At 39.6% G+C, this 17850-nt stretch overlaps 1 protein-coding gene across 38 annotated transcripts in view; it reads right to left on the bottom strand.

Annotated features, from left to right (window-relative positions):
• Positions 1-17540: 17540 nt before the first annotated feature.
• RBFOX1 (RNA binding fox-1 homolog 1) overlaps positions 17541-17850 on the bottom strand; it is a 1274017-nt gene continuing 1273707 nt past the window's right edge. For all 38 annotated transcript variants that reach the window (XM_057406604.1, XM_057406605.1, XM_057406606.1 and 35 more), the window contains one exon: positions 17541-17850. This exon is cut by the window's right edge. The gene's annotated coding sequence lies outside the window, so the exon portion shown is untranslated.

The following is a 17850-nucleotide window of genomic DNA, read 5'->3' as shown; positions in this document are numbered from 1 at the left end:
TACTAACCAGTTTAAATTATATTGACCCAGGGCTCCCACAGCAGCTGTTGATTGATCACAGTGTGAATTGAGCAGAAAAGGAGAAGAAAGGTCAATACAGTGATGATCTTTAAAGCTGTACTTTTTTTTTGTTCCAGTGCCTACCCTATATGGCAATGCAGTCTCCAGCCCCTTTTTATGGTGCTATTAGAAAGTGGCAAAATACACAGAAATGCAAATACAACTTTCTTATGCGAGAGAGAAAAGTTGAAGAACATTAACAGAACTGCATGTATGTTGTGTTAATGCCTGACTGTCAAGAAGTCAGCAGTACTGACCTGCTCAGTTTTACAGCTTATGCTCCAATATTAACACAATGAAGTGAATTAATGGTTTTTTGTGTCATCCAACTTCCTATTTTTGTCCCATATATATATATATATAAAAAATTAGGCCGGGAGAGAGGAAGCAGATTTGATGCATGCACATTTTTAGGGAAGGGTAGGATAAAGTCTTACTGCCAAACTGAGAGTGCTGGACTTCCATTCCAGTGTGGGGAACCTGGCCTTCTGCTGTGGGGCTCCAAAGTTAAGCTTTAAAAAGTCATTCTTCCCAGTAGCTCGCCCACTTTGAAGCAATAGCTATATACAAGCAGAACTAACAGTTCTGCATCACAGAACACTTAAGCTGTAATATAACAAGCAAGAACATCATGATGGTTGTTTACCACTAATGCAAATTGCTGTTGAAGTGCTGTATTGCTGAACATTCACTCTGGTTGGGTAAGTTCCCTCTACATTTGGTTAAAGTTAATGGTCACCAATTAAGCTTCCTTACACAAAACTGAAGCCTTTTTTGGCTAGAAGTGATTGTATTTTTCAACGTTATTTATGTTTGAAGTTATCACTGACATCTTACGCAAAAGAAAGAAAATAAAAGGTAACTGCTTCTGTGATCACAGGAGCTAATTTCCTGTTTGTAAAAGCTCTGATTCCAATATGCAAACTCCCAGTTTCTGCAGAGTAAGCCTAATTTGGGGGATGTATAAGAATTAGGCAGCACAAGTGCAGCATGTTCAGCCAATACATCTTGGAATTAAATCTGTGTAGGTACACATGCTTTCTGAAAGCACCAGGCTCACAACAACAGTTTTAAGAGCACAGTGGTCCTAACCTAGCTCCTGTACATTTAAAAATCCTACACATGATAAAGTACTTAAAATTCACCCCACAAACATTTCTGGAACAAGAGGTGGACATAAACCCTCAAATGCAGACACTCTTAAACACAGAAGCAGCATAAATTTTGCAGTTTTTCTACACTCTATTTCAGTATCTGTGCAGATACTCCTTCTGTTCAAACAAAACACGTGCAATGAAACCACAAAACTTCATTAAGAAATACTGGTTCCTGAAGTATTGCATCACTTCAGACAATTGAAAATCACAGCAACTCAGAGATTGTCTATTATTTTTCCTCCTAAACACTGTATGAAGAACTGTGAAGACACACTGCCTGATGATCATACAGTCTGTTCCCAAATCATTCTGGAGGCACAGTAACTTAGAAGCTTATTTTCATGCTGTGTTGATAGGCCTATCTGAATATGAAGCACTTACTTACACTGTGATGGCTTACACAGAAAGTATATATTTGTGTTGATTGCATCATGTTTCCCATCCATTCTTCCTGTATCTGTTGCCTATAAGTAATGATCACCTTCCATTAACAGAGAAAGAGAGGCCAGGATTAGTGAAGACCAGCAAAGAAGAGAATGAGCCTCTTCTGGAGCACACTTACGGCCAGATTGCTTAGACTGTAGTCTAACGTTTCTGTAGAAAATGTCTAATATAATATAGACATCCTTTCTACTTCTGTCGTTAGCATTACTTTCAGTAATTGTGACTAGGTATAAACTGAAAGACACAAACATTAAAGGACAAACCCCAGCTGCTACTACTGAATTAGAAAGGAGATTAAGATCCACTCAAATACAGACAGAGCAAGCAGATTGGCAGTTTGGAGGGAATTTTCAAGCCTTTCAATCCATTGGGGTGCAGGTATGCACATGCACACATGTGCTCCTCTTTCTTCTGAGGGCAGCAGCTCCTCTATGGGTATTTTCTTTGCAAGCTTGCACCTCTGTTGGTGGCTGTAGGACTGTGCTTCACAAATTAGGAACTTTTCTCCTAATACAGGGACACAGCTGACCTTCTTTAATGCCCCCTTCTCCCTCTGAGTTCATAGCTTTTTGGCTTTGACCTCACTGCCCTCTTGAACAACTTTAGTGAAGTAGAGTCTGCTTAATTGGTACCTCCCCGTGAAAGCACAAAAAGCCAATTAAGTGACATGCTCCAGTTTATGTGGGCTCTTGAGCCAAAGTAGCGCATTCAATTCCTAACATGGAAATGTGAGCTATTAAGTGACTAAAACTACTTGGGTATAGCACTATTTTAATAACAAGCATATTGCAAGAGCCAGATATTAAGATCTGGGTTAAGTGCTAGTTGCCTGTCTAGCATGGCAGCTCTGCTGTACTGCTAGGGAAGGACCAGCACAAACAATAAAATTTCTTCATTGCAGCTGATCCAAGTAGGCATCTTCTGACAGGGTCTCATGTCTGGGCACAGTGTACAGCAGAGCTGCATGAGGCACAGATACCGCATACCCTTCAAATCCTACTTATATCCTGGCTAAGAGTTTGCTTTGCGCCCTGTGCTCCTCATCTCTGCTTTTGAGGGGTATGCTGCAGCATTGTGCTTTACTGGCAGCTAACAATGTATAAACAGACCACCTATTTTTAAGTCCTAAAGGTATATCTACAGTCTCATGTGCCCTTTTTCCAAGTATTCTTGGAAATTCACAAACACTGTTTGCATTTATCTTCTAATTTATATAAGCCTTACACACCAGTAGTGTTGCATAAATTGCTTAAAACCCAACAATCCTCAGCTAAACACCATCTTTATTTCTCACCTAGATTAACTTTCCTCAGCCCATAGCCTTCCTGTTCCCTGTCTCACAACCCTTTTCCCTCTTTCTCCAGACAAATCTGTCATATTTCATGATACCCACTCTTCTGAAAGTGCCGCTGCACCAACACCAGGTGCCCCCTTTGAAGCAGCATGACGTGGGTCACCTCCAGACCCCACCCAGATGCTCTCTCACTCCCCAGATTTTTTTAACTTGCCACTACAACTGTTGAAAAGCAAAACAAACACAGGCCTGTTTCCACTAAGCAGCACCCACCCACGTGTTTGTTTTCTTAGGAACAGCACTAATGTTTTTCTCCCAAAAAAGAAAAAAGCATCCTGAGTCCAACAGTTTCCTCAGGCCTGAGAAATGGCCTTACAGCCACTGCACTGCTCACAGGAGCAGAAACACTGCTGCCCCAGTAAACCCTCCCCTTAAGGCCCTGGTCCTCAGAAGCAGCTTTGCTTCTTTAGGAGATCCGCCCTGAAAAGCACCTAGGAGTTGGAAATGGGTGTAGCTACTTTCAGGTTTTATCTTACTGCCTGGCCAATAGCAGAATGTCCCCTCTTATGGGAGGAAAAACTTCAAAACAAGCACCAGGAAAAAAGAGAAAATACAAGACTGCTTGAAAAATGCTTATTTTACTATTTTAAAATAATTGGGAAAAAAACCTCCTTTGCATGTAGCATAAGCCTAATTCCAGTAAAAGACAGTGTCCAGGTCTTTCAATTTATATCATTACAAGTGTATCCATTGAGCTGGATAGGTAAAGGAATTCTCTGATTTACTGTCACTGTAAAAATAAAAGAAAAAAAAAAATAAAGGCAGCTCATTCTGCCTGAGTGATAGTCTGTGACTACAAACATTTTTGGTTATTGCATTTTACATGAATATGTCAATGTTTTTACCATATAACTAAAGAGCATGCCCAAAATGTGAGACACACTATAACAAAGCATATATACACAAGAGCTCCTTAAGTACTGAGGACTTGGCTGAAGAGCTTTTGAGTTTTAAGGAATATACTTTTCTATAAGGCAGCTGCAGAAAATCAGCTGGTGACCTGCTTCTGATATACAGTGCTGTATTACCCAGCATCATTTAAAGCACCACATAATTGAAATAAGGAAGTGGGGGACAGGAGTGTATGATAATACCTATGACTGAGCCAGACAAACCACACAGGAATTATTTTTTTTATTTTGTTATTGCTAAGCCTGTTTAAAAACCAAAATAAATCTAAGCCTCCCAGCTCCGAAGGTTGAATGTTTAGTTTAAAGCAGTGAAATGTTCTATTTCTGGGCTGTCTTTTCAATAGCAGTTACTGAACCATAGTTTCTCTGGGGAAAATTTCTTTTGCAGTGCACATGGGCTTGGAAACAGCATACAGGTGGTATTTCTTCAAAGGCCCAAGAGGTACAATTTCTGTTAGCAACACCTCGCTCTATTTAGGAGGCTGGGCCATGATTTGTGCATGTGCAGGATGGCAAGAATTAAAGTTTCTTAATTTATAAATTTTGTTTTAGGCCTTTCTGCAAGAAAAGACATTTTTACCTTTTATTTCAGAGGTAGGGAGAGGACAGCTTTGTTGACCCTTCTTTATAGTGTAAGAGTTGTAGACGGCGGAAGAACCTCTGTTACTTTTTTAGATCTTGAAATGTTGCTGGTGTAAGTGGATTTGCAAAAGCTTGGGAAAACATAGTGACATTCAAGCAGGCAAATACAAGTTTGCTTTTCCTGTGCTATAATAGCAAAGGACATTTATCTGCAAGAGTTAACAGTGTATTTTAATATTTTGTATACTGTAAATGCCATTAAGGTAGGTTGGCATAGGAGAGGAATATGTACTCCTGGAGCTGTTGGCTGTGTTGATGCAGTTACTGGAGGCCTAATCCTGCTGCTTCTCCATCAACAGCATAGACTTGCTGTCTAATATTGTGCAAGACTGTCTCAGCCCAGATGACAGAGAAGCTGCTCCATGTCTCCTCCAAGAAGAAAGCTAATCTGTAGCATACCTGTTTGACAGTATTGGTTAAAAAAAAAAAAAAAGAGTTGGTACTTTTAACTGGGATTGTTTTAAATTGGCCTGTAGCCAAGGGAGCCAGCAGTGCTGAGGCTAAATCGCCCTCATTGGAAATGACAACTATTAGGTATACTGAGCTGTACTTATCTGAAGTCAATGGCCAAACAAATCCAGGTTTGTTAAAGAGGGAGATTTCCTAGATATACCAGGTCCTATGAGCAAAGAATCACAGCTAAATATCACAGAAACTGTGTAAAATGTATTTTGCTGACTGTCCTTGGCCCTTACTGACTAAATTCAACCCAATATGGTGGGGTGGGGAGAAGAGCCCAGTATCTGTATTTGAGGCAAATGAATGAAAAACAGTGCCTCTTTCATAGCCAGGAATTTTGTAACTTATGAATCAGGGTACTATAACCAGCTTAGACCAGACAAGAAGAATTGTTCAATCTGAATTCTTACTAAATTAGGTGCTTAAGAAGTACAGGGAAAGCAACATGTTAGGAGACCCAGATTCAAGCCTGTGATTCCCCTATAGCCTCTTTTTTTTAATTTTTCATATTTAAAGTACTTAATTAATCTATACAGTTTTTAATACAATACAGTTGATTAACGCTAGTAATTTCAGTGCCTTTTTAATATAACAAATCTCTTCTGAGAAATATTCCCAGTTAATGATCTGTGTCATTTTTTAAAGTTTGCCTTCTGACTAATTTTAGTGGAAATATCATTAAATTCTTCATTATACTTATTCATAGCAAGGACTGAATTGGATTTTAGATGTGATGATTTTGCCATAATAAAGACCTACAGCTCTCAAAACACACTGTGCTGTCTGCTTTTTGAGCTTTAATATGAAGTTTTGGAACTAAGAGTAGCTTCAAAATAAAAAGATGGGGAGGATGAGAGGTTTCGGTGACACTTTGTGGCCAGCTGAGCTTCGCAGGAAGATGCCTTGAAGTGCTGGTCCACAGCGCCTCTCTCCACACTTCTGCAAAATCTCCTGCCCTTCCCAGCACTCTTCCACAGCTCATTTCATTCCTTGCATTGCAGCATCCCACTCCGCATGAATATCAGTACCATTGTGTTGAGGCTGAGCTGTGGATCTCTGGCAGTGACAGGATGGAGACAAGAAAGTCACCTCTTCTGTGGGGTGAGTGGGTGTGCGGACATTTCTCTGCCCTTTTTCCACAGCCAAATCATTAAATGTCTTCTCTCCTTTTCTGCTTCACATGCAGGGATAAGTTTGCTGTGTCCTGTCTCATTAACCAGTGGAGAAGGGTCATTTCTCCAGCATGTCCCATACAGCTGAGGTTCCTTGTGGTGCTTGTGCCAGCCAAGGGCTGACTGGCACAAGACATCCCAAAGTGCTTAAAAGTGGAGATTAAGAATCACATCCCACTGACACCCCAGGCGATGAGCACAGTGAGTTTGGCTGTTGCCTGTGTAAAGACGTTGCCTGGGCCCCCTACTTTTACTGGAGGACTGAAATAACAGCTGATTTGAGAGTGAAGGGGTGGGCAATCATGAGGAACTTTTATCAGCTACCTATCTCGTAAGCTGATCAATTTTTATCTGTACATTTGGCTCAGAAACAAGGCAAAAATATCCATATTTCAACTATATATTTTTATAACAACATTGCTTTGATCAAGTCTCCTGTAAATAAACATGATGTAAATATTGGTCTCTGTGTTTTAGCAGAAGTGCTGTGGGGTTTAATTTCTGTACACAGAGCATTTTCTTCTACTCCTGAGTGAAGCAAACCCTGGGACAAGTGGGTGATTGTGCCAAGGATGAATGCAGCACAGGCAATGGCAACGGCAGGTGGCAGTACCAGGTGCACCATCAGGTGAGCTCCACCAAAACAGATAAAGCATTGACCTTGGTGATACGAACAGTAGTGCATTTTACCCATGCCTCTGGTCCTGCAGGGTCCCGCAGCTTTTCCTGAAGGAAGGCAGAGGAGAGACATTCTGCACTGTCAGCTGCCATGTGGGATGCAACTTGGCATCCATGCTCCCCCTCCCCATGCCAGGAAAGACATCCATGTCCCCAGGCATCACCTGCCTTGGCTTGCTGTACATTTCATTTAAGGGCTCTCCTCCTCTCCCTGTTTACTTCTGATTTTTCATTCCTGGCCTCTTTTTCAAGGCTCAGGGAACTCCTGCCGATGGGAAGCTGGGCACAGAGGGTAGGATGGGTTGCTCAGGTTCAGCTTAAAACCACTGTAGATCTGCTGAATGTGCCATTTTGGCCTCCCTCACTTGGCACAGGTCAAACCCGAGAGGTCTTGCACCCTATGTTAAGCAAACTACATTGTAAATGGAGAGTAAGCTGGGCCAGAGTTCAAAAGACATCAGGAATTCCTGACAAACGGACAGTGCACTGTGCCTATGCACAGGCACGCATGAGCCCAACTGTGTGGCAAATGTAGCTGTGTTGTCTGGTGTGAACATACACCATCACCACATGCAAGATGCATTTCTTCACGTGTAAAATATTAAGCATATTTATGCATCTTCCTTTACTTATTTTCACTCTACTGGACATAGCATAATGTTTTCCTCATCATTGTATTAGACCTTGAATTAAGGGAAGTTCCTTATGAGGGGGTGAGGGTTTGGTTGGTTGGTTTCTTTTAATTGCTACTTTTAAATTCTACTGAAACAACAAGTAAACAAATAAAAAATTCATTAGAGAGAGGCAGCTCAACTTAGATGAAAGTTTTATAGCATATAGCTCTGCTTTCAAAAGCAGAAAATCCAGTCACCGGGTCATTAGCACAGCATGCAGCACCGCAGAAATGAGGAACATTAGAACTTGAGTCGTTTGCAAGATTTACTAATATTTCAGTGTCTTAACAGCAATGTTTCAGACTAAAAGCTTCCCAAAAGGCACTTAAACATTTAAAATACCAGATCCAAATGGCTAAGGATGCATTTACTCATTACAAGCATATTTAAAACAATGCATTTGGGCTGGCTTGTGACGACTTTGGGGCTACTGTGGGAAGGCAGGGCGATGGCATGACAAATACTCATTCCTTATTTCGCCCCTTTGCAAGGGCAGTCAGAGCATATCTGCTCTTGAGCATGTGTGGAATGACTACTACAGTGCCAGAGGTGCTCGTGGGAGTCATTGCATGTACAGATTACATTTTAGTGTTAGACTGTGAAGATTCCCCTGAAGAAGCTAACTCTGATTATGATCCTAGCTTGATAGCTTTGCTTCTTTGAACATGTCAAGTTAATTTCATGCTGAATAAGGAAAAAACTTATGCCTGTCACAGTGCTGTATATCAGTCAGGGGCTAAGAACAAAGGCTGTAAAACCCAACTGACTAGGTTTGCCACATGGCTTGGCTACAGTAAGTGAAATACAAGTGCCTTTATGCTTTTCACAGCCCAGATGAATTTCCCTTTGGAAAAGGAGGTGGCTACAGTGTGGTCTCCATTAGCATGTCAAATAGCTTTGCTCTTCAGCACTGGTCAAGAGACTGTGGGTAGAATGTCTCCACAAGTGTGTTCAGGGCTGTTCCTCTGCACATCTGTTCCCTTTCCCCAGGTCTCTCTTGAAAGCTAGCTATTGAAGTTAGTTAAAATTGTGCCCAAAGGGACTCTTCCCTTTTAAAGTCAGGTTAATATACTGCGAGAGCATGAATTTTTGGTTGGTTTTTTTTTTGGTCTTCTATTTATTTGGTTGTTTTCTTTGTTTTGTTTTTTTTTTCCCAGCTCCAGTCACTTACCACTTTCTAAATCTTTACTTGCTGTTTGATCTTCTCAGTTTCCTCCAGTTTAATATTAGGAATTAAAAAAAAAAAAATAAATAAATCTTTCAAGGGAAAAACAACCAAAAAAAACCCACTGTGTTTGTTATTTAAGCAAACTGCTTCTCCTGGATCAAGGTCTCAGAAAACCTTCATAAGCTGCACTGTAGGAATGCAATTACTACCAAAACCAGTGCAATGACAGTTGCTATCTTTTAGAAGTAATCTTTAAAACTTTTGTAATACTTCCAGTAAAGCCATCTCAGTTACAAGCAACTCCACATGTAAGAAGTCCCAGAGGTTTTGCAGATGCCCATAATAAGAAACTTCCCATACTTCTGCATGGCCCATCTTGAGGCTTTTTCAGATCTGTATGTAGATCTTTGGGAGAAGAGAGCGAGTCACTTTCCATTCCCCATTGCACAGAAGGTCTAATCAAAGACTGGCATCAGTGATAGGAGAGGAATAGCTATAAACACTTTGGGCTGGACTATGCCTTACTAATTTACCGGCACAGCTTGTGAAGAATTGCCAGGACTCTCTTCATGGTTCAGCAGTTGTGACTGTGGCCTTACATCCAGAAAAGACAAAGGTGTCAGGTTGTGCTGAAGCCCCTACAGGTATTAAGCCCATGCAGCCCATGCCTACGCACTACATGGCTAAGCAAGTGGTGCCACTCATCTGTATCGCACAACATAGCTTGGCGTTCCTATCTCAGGCACCACATGGTGATGTCTTGATCATGAGATGGTTGTGTTTGTGTGGTTTATATTATGTATTTATTATTTGATTGTGTTCATTACTGTTCTTCTTAAGCAATGATCCATCAGCCAGAGGCTTCATTTCCACCCTAGTCTGGTGCATGTCCCCCACGTAACCCAGGGAAAGGCTGGAGCAATTCTAGGGTGAGTTTAATTGGTACTAATCTGCAGCTTCCCAAAGCCCATTTGCCATAATAACTGATTCCTTTCCTGTCAAGTGCCTAGAAAGCTGAGAAGAAGAAGGAGGAGGAGGGGTGGAAAGGAGAAGAGCTGTTGATTCTTCTGCTTTGGTGGAGTTTTCAACCAAATAATAAATACTTTCAGTGACTTCAAAACTCTTCTTTTTAGCAATGAAGCTACAAAGTGTTAGTTTGATGGCTCCTTAGGTCAATGAAATGCGAATGTCAAGGACCAAAATAATACTAGAATATGACACTTGAAAAGTACACACAGCTGACCCAAACCAGCCTTTTACTTGGCTCGTTCTAAAATCCTGGAATTCTAGCTTCCTAGTAAAAAAATTTACCTCTAATTTGAAAAATGTGTCAATTTGCTTCTAGACATCCATTCCTGAGTCTACAGAAAGCAAGTTGCTTTAGAAAATTATATGCTCTGGGCTAAGCCCTGCAAATAAACACACACACACAAAATCAAAATTAAGCCATTGTCTCTTCTGTGGTTAAAATACACTATCGATATTGTTGCATGTTTGTGCTTACAGAAAAGATAACAGAAAAGTTTCTCTTCCAGTGCTGTCTGGTTTTCTGCAGAATGATCACAAGCACCAGAGATCTCATGACTATTCCTTTTCGCAGCCTTATTTAAAATTCCTAGGGCCTGCTCACTCAGCAAACCATCTTCCTCACTGTTAAGTTCCCTCTGCAAACATGCATTACCACCAACAAATTTTTCTCTTTTTCTTCTTTTTTTCTCTCTTTAAATCTAATTCTGGCAATGAGTACAAAGAATGTGACCCAGATTACCTGGGTAACAACACAGTATATCATCTACCTTTTGTAGTACAGCTTCTTGTCCACTGAAGAAGAGCAAAGGGAAGTGAGTTTTGGCATAAAACCGGCAAAGTTAGTATGCATGCATTCTTTTACAATATTGATACAGAGGCAGGCGATACTCATGCAAAAAGCCCCAGTAAGGCTCAGCATCACAGTTTTTTTGGTGCATGGCAGAGAAAAAGAGCAGTAAACTGCTAAAGCTAGTTGACAAAAGAGGTAATTGTGTCCTTTCTGATTTTAACAAGGGACAGAAACCACACACTCTAAAAATAATTGGCAATTTTTTGTGTGATGTAGAATTTAGTCACTCTTATGTGCAATGAAATGGTTATTCTTCACAAAACTATACAAAGATGCAACATGTAAGGTTTAGAAAATTTCAAGCAAAATATATTTATTAACAGATGCTTCTACTAACTAACTGTGGCTATTGCACTAGAAAATACTATTCAGATTTTTAAATCATCACATTTAAGTGAATATATTTATGTAAAAATATTCTAGCAGTCTACCAAATCTTCATAAAATACAGTTCATATGAAATGCTCTCATAATGATCAAGTTAAGGTCTTCATTTCTCTTTCATCTAATTTGTAAACATAAAAAGACCTGTTCCATGTTGTCTCTTTTAATTATGAGCAGAATGAAATTTAAGTTCAAGAATTAAATTAGAATGGCGAAGAACTTTCAGATTTGTGGAAAAAGTGCAGAAAAAAGAACTAAAAACTATTATTTGTCAAAGGTCTAGGCAAATGTGTCTACCAAAATTGGACCGTAACTCCTTAGGTGACTTCAGTCTCTTAAAATCCTGAGTGTGCTTCGTACAAAACAACTTGAAAACACCTGAAGATTCACATTAAAATACAGCAACCAATTTGGGGAGCTTTGTATAATCCTATCTGAAGATTATTGTGTGATACAAATATTATGAAGATCTCCCACTGTATTTAGGCAGAGCAATGTTAACCATGATATCCGATGGTATTTAATTCCTTCTGATATTCAGCAAGGGGAAGATACTTGATTTTCACTTTCACAAATTTCCAGTTGTCTTATAATAATTTTACTGGGGATTTGCTTCTTAGAGTGTTCCAACAATGACACTGTATTTTCCTGTCCCAAATCCTATGATGGGCTTAACACAGGTATAAAATTCTGCACACTGGTGCCAGGATCAGGCTGACTAAATGACAAAAAGATGGACAACTTAATGAGAGCACAAATTCACATGTATCTCCCTTATTTTAGCACTGGGCAAAAAGATTTCTCTACTGACTTCTCCTTCAACCTACTGAGAATAAAGCTATAAAATATTATCAAAAAGTAGGCCATGTTGCTCTGCTTATCATATTTATATTGACACTTCCCATTTTCCAAAAGTAAGAGATTTCAGAGTGGATTCAGACTGCATTCAGAGTGGATGAATGGTGGTACAGCATACTATAGTGATGACTGCTTTCCTCTTCATTTTAGTACACAAATTACGTCCTTGCACACCTAGGGATATAGATATCCTTATTGTAGGAAACGGGACAAAGTTGTCTAAATACAGGGGGAAATGTCCAATCTTTATAGCACAGCCTAATAGTGGGTCATGTTAAAAAAAATTTAAAAAAAGACATCTATCATGTCTAGAGACATCCCAATAGGAATTTCTCATCTCTCCAGCAGAATTTACTAACTTCAGCAAAATGCATATTTCTCTCTCTCTTCTCAGTATATGAGAACTTGCCAATAAAAGCTGCTTTTCAGCTTCCCAGTTAAATTTTATTTTTGCTTCTTGCTTACCATTTTTCCTGAAAAAAGCTTTACTTTGTAACTGGGGAGCAATGGGACTCCATATCTTTGAAGTCTGTGACGAGACCTCAGTTATACAGTTTATCAGCTGAATCTGTAAATAAACAATGTCTATCCCCAGGCCATCACTCTTCTCAAACAATAAAAAGTTGGATCATTGCCTTTCTGGGTGAACATCAAAAGTTGTGTCCAAGAAGATGTGAAACAACTTCTAGAAGAATAAAGGTGAGGACTCAGAGATACTCAAGAGTTGCAAGCACAACTGCTCACTTCACAAGAAGGGTGCCAATTCTGTGGGTGGCAAAACCAGAGGTGGGGGTGTTACAGCCATGATCTTCCATACTTTCTCAAGCACTGCAGAGCTGAGATTCTCACGACTCTTTTCAACATTTGACAGATATTTTTCTGTAAACCAGGGACCTCACAAACTTGAATCCATTTTAATACCCCTGGGTAAAACCTCCCTCCTAGTAATAATGTTCTGGTTTCTGCTTTATAAACCACCAGAAAATCCGTATCTTTCACATTAATTCAGTTGCAAATGCCTTGAAGTGAATATCCTTGTAGAAAATTTATGTGTGGTTATAAGTTGTCAGCCTTAGAAACTCTTATTTTGGAGACCTAGACCAAAGGGCAGGTCTCCAAACCTTTCATTTAAAACAAAGAAGTGCTCTGCTGGCAGTTATCATGGATGTCTAGAGTGGACTTTTCTTTCCTAGAATGGAAGTGCAACACAGTTTCTAGTTCAGTAGTTATTGTGATCCCTTCCTACCTCTCCCTTTCCATTGCTATGCAATAACTTCCTTTTGTTAGAAAGCAACAACAAAAATGAGGTTGTGTCCCCCATTGGGGGTCTTGAAACTCTTTGGCCTCTGCCATGACACCCATGCACACAACAATGTTCAAAGCATTCATAATCTTCCTTAGAATAGGACTCAAACTCCTGAATAAATCAGGAAATATTTTTAGTGGAAGAGTTTTCCCTAAATTACATTTATGCAACTTGTTATTACATTTCACAGGAAGTGTTAGAGAGGATTATGGGAAATAGGATAGCACCTACTGTAGGTATCTATTTCCCATAGAAATCATTAGGGCAACTTTATTAGCCCATCATGGTTGTAAATAATGAATTCAATTCAATATTTGGGATTACCTGTGGTTTAAATTGGTACTGATCTTAGCCTAATGTTTCCAGTTTCAGGAATTGAAACACATTATTATATGCCTCTGCCAGCATGCAAAATGTTAATCTTGATAGATTACATTAATCTTTATAGCACTTTTTTTCTCTACTTATATTTCAGGATCTCAACTCCTCAACATAAGGATGCTTTAGCTCTTTATATTGAGAAGACTGCACATTTATTTTAATTGGATAACTGAGCTTTTCTGCTTACTGAGCTGTCTGCCTGACATTTGCAAAATGCAGCTTTTTTTCCCCTCAACATAACCTAACTGTTCATTTTATAAGTCCTGTCATCCAAAATGCAGAACCTAATCCTTAATTAGTTGTCATATTTGTTTAGTTGTTATACATCATCCACTAGACTGAACTGTTTGGTTTACTGTCCTTTCATAAAGTCCATTAAATGATTATTTTTGCATTCACTTATGTTTTATTTAACAGTTTTTCTGTGTCCTGAACTCCTGTCTTAAGGCCTTTTGCTAAAGAATAGAATCAATAAATTGGTCAGGCGTGCAGGCTGCCCAAGCAGTGCATGGGTAAATCACAGCTAATGGAAAGCAAATTAAACCCAGCCAAAAGCAGGGTGGAGAAGCAGTCTGGAGTGCTTTAAAGTACCCTAAACACAATGAGTTCTTTTCCAGTTTGGATTTTTCAGCTGTAAATCTCTTTTGGAATCAGGGATCTACAAGACAACCTGTCTCATGGGAAAGTGAAGGGACACTTCACTGTCATCCAGTCCCTGTAAAGCAAGCGATGGTGTCACGGAGGAATGTGTTTTTCACTCTGACTGATGTGAACAAGGACTGGAATCCAGGGCAGAGTTCAACCAACACACTACAGATAACCAACTCAGTAAGTGCTCTTAATGACTAATTATTTAAATAAAATGGGAGGTCTGTAACAGAACTGGGAATGACCTGACCCAATATATAAATGGCAGCTACATATAGAAAAAAAACATTCCTGTGCTAGAGTTGAGCCAAGAGAAGATTTTTTGAACTATCATCTCCCACAGTTATTTGTGAGTGCTTTGAACATGGTTTCAGTGGGCAATGCAATTACCCCTACTTCCACTTTCACCCATAACTCTTAATCTTAGGACCCCTACCTAACTGGGTACTGCAAACCACATACACCAAAACTGCCTACCTTGTGTGCCCTGTTTAGTACATTTAGTAGGAATCTGAAAAGTTTGACAGCATCTACTATAGAGACCTAAACAACAGCTGAGCAGGAGCTCCTGGCCCTGAATACTGCCTGACTGGGCACCTAAACTGACACTAATGTTTCCCGGTACCTTCATAGATACAATTCAAAGTATCTGTTCTTTGCAAATAGGTAACCCACAAGTCTCACTGGTTTGCCACATAGCAGGGGTTGTGTCCTAGTCAACTAAAGGCAACGGTGAAATGCTCAGGAAGTCACATCACTGTGTCAACTGAACCACCATTGCATTTATCCTTCCTGTAGATACAAAAAATGTACTCACATACTACAATACAAACCAGCATGAAATAAAAGCCTTCTTTTCCATGAAAACAAGTACTAGCTCTTGGATCTAGAAGTATTTTTAATCTTTTTCCTCCATGTGCCAATCTCAGTCTTACCTCATTAAGAGAAAAGATTCAAGCTGATGATATATTGGCATATACTACCTAGATGTTTTTCTGATCCTAGTCTCTGTCCATTGTGCTTTCTGTGAAGTGCTGCAAGGCAATTACTGGTATGCAGAGCACTAGGGAAGTGCTGGAAAGGCATAAATGTTGCCAGAGAACAATTTTGCTTTCAGACAAAAAGCAAACATCTCTATTGCTGTATGAATCAGGTTACGTTGTTGTAAGGACTTAAGTTCCAGTCTGGAAAGACTTGGCATAAACCTTGTGCTCTAGTGAGAGGTGACGCATATGCCCTTTAGGGATAAATGAAGCATTATGATGAACTTTCATAAGACTAGTAAGATGACTGCTTTTAGTGACACTTTCTTAAATTCTTCAAAGACCTCCCCAGGTCATTGTCTCCCTTCTGATCTCACCTCCCACTCCAATCTTCCCTTCCCACTGAAACAAGGTTGCTTTTTCTTTTTTTTTTTTCTCTTCTTTTTTCTTCTCTCTGCTCCACCTACAAGATGATATTTCAGCTCTACTTTAGAGAGGAAATCATTTGCACAGCCTTTTTTCCCTCATGCATCTGTACTGTAAAACTGAAAAAATGTGGCAATAAGAACATGTCAAACTTGCAAAATTCACTTGAGGTAAGAAACAACAATGTGGCACAACAGCAATTCAAACTGAACACAAAGTTCCCAGAAAGTTAAAGGAAATAAAATTCTAGATTAAAATCTTTACATTTTATTCAAATAGGATGCTAATAAACAAACTCAATGCCTTAAAGATTTTCAAGGACAGAGTAGTACAGGATGTGGTATAAAGGGACAGTTCTAAGACTTCCTGAAAAAATTCAATCTAATCTTTGCTAGACAATTTAAGCTGTATTAGAACTTTAAATAATTGGAAAAAAATACCCCCAAAATCTTACTGTATTTTCCTTTTTCTCTTTTGGTTACATGATGCTTTGCTTATTCTGTGGCCAATTGTTCAATAAATACAAAGTTTTTATCCATTTAGCATCTCTTAGTCACTTAGTCAAGAAAGGAAGCACAACTGCACTAAATCATAAATAATGATACCAGACATAAGACAGACGAATCTAACCATGTGGAAATTATGTGGTGCTTCAGTTCTGTGTGTCCATCCCACTTGTATTTATCTGTTTACATGCTTCTCACCTTCCTGCAGCCCAAGTGTTACTCAGTATTACTACCCTGGTCACTTCATCCAGCCACCGAAGAAACCTCTGTTAATATATCTCATTTATGGTGTGGAGGAAAGTACACTGGTACATTTAGCGCTTGTATTTCATGTAAAGATATAAGGGAAGAATAACATGATACCTCCCTACCATGCCTAGCAAACATCACAGTTTCTTCTCTTTACCTTCCCAGAAGGATCCAAGTACCTTTTAGGGTAAAACTAGCTGCTAAACTGCAAAACATGCAATATTTAATCCCTTACTTAATGTCTTCTCTTCCTGCGCTAAATGACAATATAAAAGGAACGCAGGTAGAACAGTGACATAATTCTGTTGACATGCAGGTGACGTGATTAATGGCACATTAAACTTATCAGCCTCATCATAATCTGCTGGACTGATGGGTAAGTCTAGACCTACAAGCCCATAGCTTGGATGACAAACCTGGAAGTGACAAGAAGGAGCCTATTAGAAGTGTTATCTTTCCTTCCTCCCATGTACTTGAAGGTGCACAGAAATAGAAGCTGTCCATGAAAAAGACAGCTAGACGGAAGGCTAACTCCCATCTATCCACCACTGGAGAGAAGCAGTGCAGGCCCAGCTGAGAGCAGCAGGCACATACTTACTAGTAACTGGCCCGCCCCGGTAACAGTGCTCCCAGAGCAGCACTTGGCAGAGCAGCTACAGGCACATTTCTTCCCTCTGGGATTTTTGAGATCCTCTTTGATGAATATTGGGTATACATGCAGTCAGTTTGGAAGGTGCCTTTTTTATTTCCTATGAACAAACCCCAATTCTCCCTCACATGCCATGAGGTTTTGCCTTAAAAGTACATCTGGTACTAGATTAACCTTGCTTTTCTCAGGAAGCAAAACTTTAACCCAGTCCTGTGCTGACTCTCATCGCTCTGGCCTCTGGCTGAAAAGCAGCAGCAGCCAAGCTTGCGCCTGCTGATGAGATTATTGCTCCCTCCAATACACACACACACACAGACACACACACAGAGCATCCCCTCTCCCTTGGCAGGAAAGCTGGCACTAACCACCTCAGGCTGCTCTGCCCAGCCAGGCTCCCACACACCACCTCCAGGCAGTCAAAATTGCTGTGAACCTTGTCAATAGTCAATCGGTCTGTAAGCATATCGTGTGCAGTACAGATGGTGCAACTGTCGACAGCTCTTCAACCAACACAGTAAAAAAAGAAAAGCAAAATGACTTTGAACACCAATGTATTTTTACCTTTTCAGACTAAGCTTTTATTTTGATATTACAAACCATTTTTCTTTATTCACAAATCACGGTTGTGATATAAACACTAATTTCTAAAGACAGATATACATATTTTCTGGGTTTGTAGGGTGTTTTTTAAATCTGTTTAGAAGTCACTATATTCCACATATGGTAGTAATAATTTTTTTCATAATTCATATTATCAGTAGTTATTTATATAAGTGAAAACATTCCCAATATATATTGTAAAAAAATTTCAAATGCTTTTCTTACATAACTATTTCAGACATACATTTTAAAATGACTACTA

Source organism: Pezoporus wallicus, unplaced genomic scaffold (assembly GCF_028554395.1).
Source record: "Pezoporus wallicus isolate ANWC-B61680 ecotype Strahan unplaced genomic scaffold, APGP_CSIRO_Pwel_v1 contig_6155, whole genome shotgun sequence".
Lineage (NCBI taxonomy): Eukaryota > Metazoa > Chordata > Aves > Psittaciformes > Psittacidae > Pezoporus > Pezoporus wallicus.
The sequence above is the reverse complement of the archived record's forward strand: the minus strand, read 5'-3'. Positions and strand labels throughout refer to the sequence as shown.